This window comes from Hordeum vulgare, chromosome 6H (genome assembly GCF_904849725.1).
Source record: "Hordeum vulgare subsp. vulgare chromosome 6H, MorexV3_pseudomolecules_assembly, whole genome shotgun sequence".
Taxonomy (NCBI): domain Eukaryota; kingdom Viridiplantae; phylum Streptophyta; class Magnoliopsida; order Poales; family Poaceae; genus Hordeum; species Hordeum vulgare.
Genome location: NC_058523.1, coordinates 30,768,237 through 30,775,666, shown reverse-complemented (window position 1 = coordinate 30,775,666; position 7,430 = coordinate 30,768,237). Strand labels below are relative to the sequence as shown.

Here is a 7,430-nt window from a genome sequence, read left to right as displayed (position 1 = left end):
CTGACTTTATGCAAATGGGCAACAACAAGTTGGTCACTATTTTCGGTTGTACCTAACCGAATCTCGGTATCACCGATTTGCTAGGGTTTGACGTTGGGATATGTCTAAGGAAAACTCGGTATGACCGATTTGGAAATGTTGGTGGCACCGAATTTGACTGATAGGGTTTTGACAGAATATATTGTGGGAGAATTCTTGAGGGTTTTTTATCGCTAACCTCTAAGCACTTGAGCAACCAGATCATCATAGATACCTCATCCCCTTTTAATAGTGTTGGCTTTCCCATGAACTCAACATGCGATTTCTCACATAAGTATGAAATGCAGAGTCTTGAAGCTTGAAGCTTTACCAATCCTATGCTTTCCTTCTTGGGGATCCTCCTCACAATTTCCAGCCATTGCAGTCTTTTGGACTTAAATCTGAAGCACTAGGTAAAACCATTAGTCCAAGAGATAATGTATGTTGCCATGAATTATCAAAACCTTCAATGGAGTATATGTGCTTTCAATTTTCTCCATTAGAAGCGCGTACAACCTCACGGATACCGGTGTGGTGGAACAAGTTGACTGTTCATGGTGCTTGGTGTGAAGAGGACAATATAGGAGGTGCCGGGATGATCTTATGAGATCACGACTTTGCAATCATCTACTCATCTTGGAGGTTCCTCACGTCCCTCTCAAGCTCTCCTGAAGTGGAGGTGGCAACGTGCATGGACGACATTGTTGTAACCCTTAACTCGAGTATTATGCCTTCATACATAAAAAATAGTCTTATTGTTGCTAATATGATCAACGCGGCTTATCAGAATAGATCGTGTGTAGTAGTGTTGATTGGTGAGATAAAAAGTTCCATATCGCTTGGTCGTGAGCAGATCGTACTTCATGTGAGTAGGAGTAAAAACAAAGTAAGCCATATATTAGCATACATGCACTGTTTAGAATGAACTTGATGAAATTGGCATTCTTTGCCAGTAGGATTGTAATGGTCCTCCTTGATTAATAAAATCCATATCATTCCACAGGAAAAATAGTGGGGCGTGCCAACCCGAATAGCAGCTAAGCCATGCCTGGAATGGAGAGTGCAGCACTACCCATTTACTAACCAGGCTTCTCTAGGTCATGTTGTGCCTGACACGATTAGCATGGGCAAGGTCGTGTCGTGATGTGCCGGCCTGTTTGGCCATCTTTGGGTCTAACCCAACCAAGTAGCAGAGGCCTTGTCTCGTTGTCTCGCCCCGTGGAGACTATATATCGCTTATAGCTAAGCATATCTTCCATCTTGCTCAAGTATTTCTTCAATAGTTGTAAACTAGGTCACCCCTTTTCTTTTTTCCCGTTCAATCGCCGGCTGGATGGCTCGATGTATCTGTATATCTCTTTTGACTTGTTTTTCTTCCTTTTTTGTTTTTTCTTAGGGTTTTCTACGGGTTTTCTATTTTATGTTAATTGGTTTTCCTCTTTTCACTCACTTTTTTCTTTCTTTCTCGGTTGTCTCTGTTTTTTCTTGATTTTTGTTTCCTTTTCTTTAGTCGCATTGGTTTTCTTCGATATTCTTGTTTTTTATTTTCTTTTTGTTTCTTCACTGGGTTATCTTTCTTTCTTCATTATGCTTCAGTTTTTTTCATTTATGTTTCTTACTCGGTATTCATCATTTTTTTCAACGCAACACATGTCTAATGTTTCTTCTGGATTCCATTCTACATTTTTCGTATATGCCAATAGCAATTTTCCAATACATGTTTAACATTTTTAAAATGCAAGTTTAACTTTTGTTTCAATACATTGTTAATATTTTTTATACACACTTTTAACATTTTAAAAATGCCTAATTACAATTTTCAAATACAATATTAACATTTTAAATACATGTTCAACACTTTTTCTATACACAGTTGAAATTATTTTCCCAAATGCTTGGTAACATTTTTTGAGTAAACAGATTAACATTTTAATACATGGTTACCATTTATTCGATACACATTTAACATTTTCAAAATGCTTGATCCACACTTTTTCAAATGCAAGATTTACATTTTATGAATACATTATAAACATTTTCTATACACATTAACATTTTTCAAATGCTTACTTAACATTTTTCAAATACTTATTTAACATTTTTTGAATGCTTGATTAACATTTTTTTAATATATTATATACATTTTCACATACATTGTATTTTTTGTATACATTTTTCTTATACATGATCTACATTTTTTCTATACACATTTTACGTTTTTCAAATGCTTGCTCAACATTTTTCGAGTACAAGATTAACTTTTTTTAGTGCATGGTCAACATTTTTGCTATTTACATTTAATATTTTTCAAATTCTTAATTCACATCAAATACTTTTTCAACGTTTTTAAGTGCTTGGTTGACAATTTTTAAATTCATGATCAACGTTTTTCACACACACATCGTATAGAAATTTTTATAGAATTATTGTATACATGATGAACTTTTTTTTACACATTTAAAAATTTTCAAATGCATTATTATTTTTTACAAAAGATTGTTGAAAAGTTATTGTTGTAATATATATGTTTATCATATGGGTCCAGCCGGCGCATCGCACGCGGGCGTCCGCCATCTCGTCCGTGCGACGCGTGTCCTATTGAAACTCATGTAGTTTGTCATTCTGCAACTTAACGCCTGTTGCAGATTGCGTACCGCAACACGTCATATGTTGCATGATCTGAAATCTAAATCCTCTTATGTACGGTCACCTAGCTTGTACTTGTGCAACTTAGCGCCTGTTGAAAATTTCTGCAACACGATCCTTGTTGCAGAAAATATTCTATAACAAATTCTATTACAAAAAAAAATATACGGACGTTTTCGCAACATGATTTTTTGTTGCAAAAGACTCGTCAGTCATTTTAACCCGTCAGTCGAACGACGTAGCAGCGTGCTTGTTTCCGCAACTGAAGCGTTGTTTCAGGATTTTGTGTGTTGGACGGAGGCGACCGAACTGGTGATCGGATGGTGCACGCGTATGCATCGGATGGCTAAAAGGGTGGTGGATGGTTACTACAAATCCATCGATGGATGCCTAATTGTCCCCTTATCATATTTGGAAGAGTGAACAAAAGTAAAGTAAAAAAAGAAAAAAGAAAACGTAAACTTGAAAAAAACAGATACTCCTTTTGTCCTAAAATTCTTGTCTTAAGTTTGTCAACATATGGATGTATGTAAATACTAAAACGTGACTAGATACGTTTATATGTAGATAAATTTAAGGCAAGAATTTTTGGGACAGAGGGGTACAAAATACGAGGGTTGTGGCCTTGAGCGCACCTGGGCCGGCCAATCTCGCGCTGCCTTGACGCTATAAGCGAGACACAGGGGCGCCCAAATCGGCCCCTCGCTCTCGCTTCTCCCCATTCCGTCCGAACCCCACCCAAACCCCACGAGCTAGCCCACCATGGCGCCGCCGCCGCCGCCGCCGCCGTCGGTCAACCTCATCGACGACGTCGTCGCAGAGATACTCCTCCGCCTCCCGCCGGATGAGCCCGAGCACCTCTTCCGCGCCGCCCTCGTCTGCAAGCCCTGGCTCCGCGTCATCTGCGACCCCGCCTTCCGCCGCCGGTACCGCGCGTTCCACGGCGCCCCTCCGCTGCTCGGCCTCCTCCACAGGACCCAAGTCTTCGACGGAGACCCCGACCCGCGCTTCGCCTCCACCACGTCGATGCCCGACTTCCCCCACCCAGGCTCCGACGGCCGCCACACGCGCCCCCTCGACTGCCGCCACGGCCGCGTCCTCATCCACATGTTCCATGACCAGGGTATGGATCTCCTCGTCTGGGACCCCGTCACCGGCGACCGTCACGTCATGCCCGTCCCGGACATCGACTGGATGATCTACACCGCCAGCGTGTTCTGCGCCACCGCCGGCTGCGACCACCTCGACTGCCACGGCGGGCCCTTCCGCGTGGTCTTCCTGGCCACCGACGGCGACCAAGACGTCGTCAAGGCGAGCGTGTACTCATCGGTGACAGGTGCGTGGAGCGAGCCAGTATCTCTCGATGATAGCTGTGAATGCTATGCCCGGCACAAGCGAGATGCAACTGCAAAAAGGATGTATTACATACCCTATGTCCAACCTAGGCGAGTAGCCGCTATTGGAGATGCAGTCTACTTCACGATTTCGCGGTCTAGTGCCATTGCCAAGTACGACTGCGGCCAGAATCGCTTGTCTGTGATTGACCCACCACCACCAGATACATAAGTGTACGATGGTTTCATTGCCCTCATGGCCATGGAGGACAGTTCACTGGGGCTCGCTGGTGTTCAGGATTTCAGTCTGCATCTCTGGTCAAGGAAGGTGGAGGGAGCTGCAAAATGGGTACAGTGCATGGTCATTGACCTGGAGAAAATCATGCCCATGGCCAAACCCCTCAAAGGCAATGGAGCAAATGTGGTTGGTTTCGCAGAGGGTCTGGGTGTCATCTTCATTAAGGCAGAGGGTGGCTTATTCATGATCGAGCTCAAGTCCGGGCTGGTGAAGAAGGTTGATGAACCTGGGGTCTACTTTTCCGTCTTACCCTACATGAGCTTCTACACTCCTGGTATGGTATCAGTCCTTGATTGTGTTATCCTTCATTTTACAGCTTCCATACGTTTTCTTACTTAGCTGGTTCTCGTTTGTGAACAATCAGTTATATTGCAAGTAAAATTTGTTAGTTTGTATACCCGTATTGATCTTGCCTGAGGAAAATTCGTGTATGCTAGATAAAACTTCAATATATGACATTGGAAAACAGAGCATGGTTTTGGTTATGAGATTTGATCTATTAAGGGCCATGATGATATGCATTGGTTGAATTTCTACATATGCATATAGCCTTGTCAATCTAGTGTTTTCCTGTTACCTTGCTTGAGACTTTCTTGGGAAAAAAATCTGTTATTTCTGGCTTAGTTAAAAGCTCACGTCTCAAACTCAGTCTTGCAACCTCTGTTATCACCACTAGCACATCGCTCATCAAAGTTTAATTCTGAGTAAGAGTTGGTTATGAGTTTTCTGCATGGTATCTCTTCTCAGATCATGGCATTGTTACCGTTAGCAAAGATCACCTGATCTCTTAGTCTGCTTTAGTTGGTTTCTTTTTCATTTGCCACTACCAACTCGTTTATTTTCTTTTTAGTAGTTTACAGTGCAGGTTAATATGATTAATTTCATGCTGATCATATTATTGAAAAATTGTGTTTCTGTTTAGCATGTCAGCCATGTTTCTGTTACTTCTTGGCTAATTCTCAACTGAGCTAGTTGGAACTAGAGTAGTGTGTAGTCTATCTGTCTGCCATTTCCCTTCCATGAAACTTCTATATCAGGTTCCGTGTTGCCTGATGTTCATCCCGGGATGTCAAGTAGCAGTGTCACTGTCAAACTTTTTGGACAAACAAATGGAAATTCAAAATCCAAGTGACAAGTTGATTTCACAATAAAATGTTCATCATTTTTAAATGTATTGAAAACATCATCTAACGGGTAGAAGTCAGATGTTTTACAATGGGACTAGATTTTCTACTCTCAGGTGTACTACACCCGAGTTAGCAAAAAAGTTGAAAAATGGAAGAAAAAAATCACTGAGAGCTTGAACATTTTGTGTCAAGGTTATGATGTCATTAAGCAAAAAGGCACCTCTGTGGTCATTTGTGAGTTATGGATTCAAGTCTTGTTATCGTTCTGCTATTATATGTACCGGTCCATGAGAAGCCATGGCAATTGCATAATTTCTATTTTCCTCTAGGGCCATTGTTGCTTTATTTATTTTCCTTGAATGCGCTGCGCATCATTGTATTAAAGAAGGAATGGAATGTCCATACAAGCAAAGCTAAAAAGAGAAGGGTAGAGTTGGGAATGGAAAGGAAGTACTGAATTAGGGAAAACATTATTCCAAGCCTCTCATTACAGTCCATACCGAGAGAAAGAAACTAATGACTACAAAAAATTGAGGTTTATGCAATGGATGAAGGGTGAAGTGGCTTCTAGGTTATATTGCTAAATGCTAAAACAGCCTGGTGCTTACCCGTTGTCCTTGCATTCCCTTTACTGCGTTTATGTGTTTGCTTAGTTTGTTTGTTCTGTTTGTCAACAAAGGCATACTCCTGTAATTAACAGTTGTTATCTTGACATATAGGTGTAGCCAGTCCATTTGGTGTGCTAGTAGTGCAAACTGAGAATAATTGGCATGGGAAACCTACTCAATTTGAATCTCTGAGATTTGACCTGTTATGGACTACTCCCTCCGTTTCCAAATATGTCTTTTTAGAGGTTGCACTAGAAGACTACATACGGATGCATATAGACATATTTTAGAGTGTAGATTCACTCATTTTGCTTCATATGTAGTCCACTAGTAAAAACTTTAAAAAGACTTATATTTAGGAACAGAGGGAGTACATTGGTAAAAACATACAGTCTTAAATATGCATGCAGAGCTGTCGATATTGTATTATTATTATGTTGTTACTTTGTCTCAGATTTTTCTTAGAATCTTTCTATTATTTTCTGGCACATGGTGTGTATATCAAATCAAGCTGTAAATGCTAAGTTGGTATGCTGATTTTGATCTGTGTAAATGGCATCTTTCCAGACCGTGGTATATTGTCATCGCTGGCAAGGCTCACTGATGCCTGACGCTCCACTCAAGGGCAGGACCCGGCGAAATGGACGAGTCCATCAATGGCCTTAGTTCTGCTGCTGGTAGCTTCTTGAAATCTTGTTGAAGAGCCACTACTGTCAAATCCTTTTATTTTCCTTATTCTCTGGTGACAGGTTGACCCAAACTTCATCTGAAACAACTAGTCCCGATTTCAAAGTAAGAAACGCATGGAAGGGGGATGAACCGAGGGGGGTAGAACTACTCAAAGGGTACCTGCTTGCATCCGAGGTCAAACTGTGTATGTTTTTGTGTGAGTTCATGCTGATCCTATATAGACCAAGATATTGTATGCCGGGCATTTTTGATAGTCAGTTGCTGTCTGGTTGATGCTCCGCTTCCTTTCAGGTTCTTTTTTCGCAACCTCTTAGGATAAATGGGAATCCCAATATATCTAAGAGGCAAAGTGGCAGAAGAACAGGAGAAGATTTGCTCATATTTTTCCTTTCTAGACAAAAAGTGCATTGCAATATCGGACCGGGAACAAGTCTAGAGCAGATAGAATGATACAGGGGTTCAACCAGCCCCAATCCACAAGGGCCTGCAAGCTCAAAAGGAACCGAAAGAGAATCAAACGGGCGGTGACGGTTACCGAGCGATGACTTGAATGTTTCTGATTTTCTCCATGACTCCATCGCCTCTTGCATGTGCTCAGCGTCCCACTATCTCCCCAGAAGCATTTGTTGCTGTAAAAAAGACTGCATTTGAAAATACAGTAAGCTAGGTGAGAAGGGAAGCGCTTCGGAAACACTTATACAAATACCCT

General features: G+C 41.4%; 1 pseudogene; it reads left to right on the top strand.

Annotated features, from left to right (window-relative positions):
* The first annotated feature begins 3,377 nt into the window (after positions 1 to 3,377).
* On the top strand, positions 3,378 to 6,994 carry LOC123402544 (annotated as a pseudogene).
* The last annotated feature ends 436 nt before the right edge of the window (positions 6,995 to 7,430 follow it).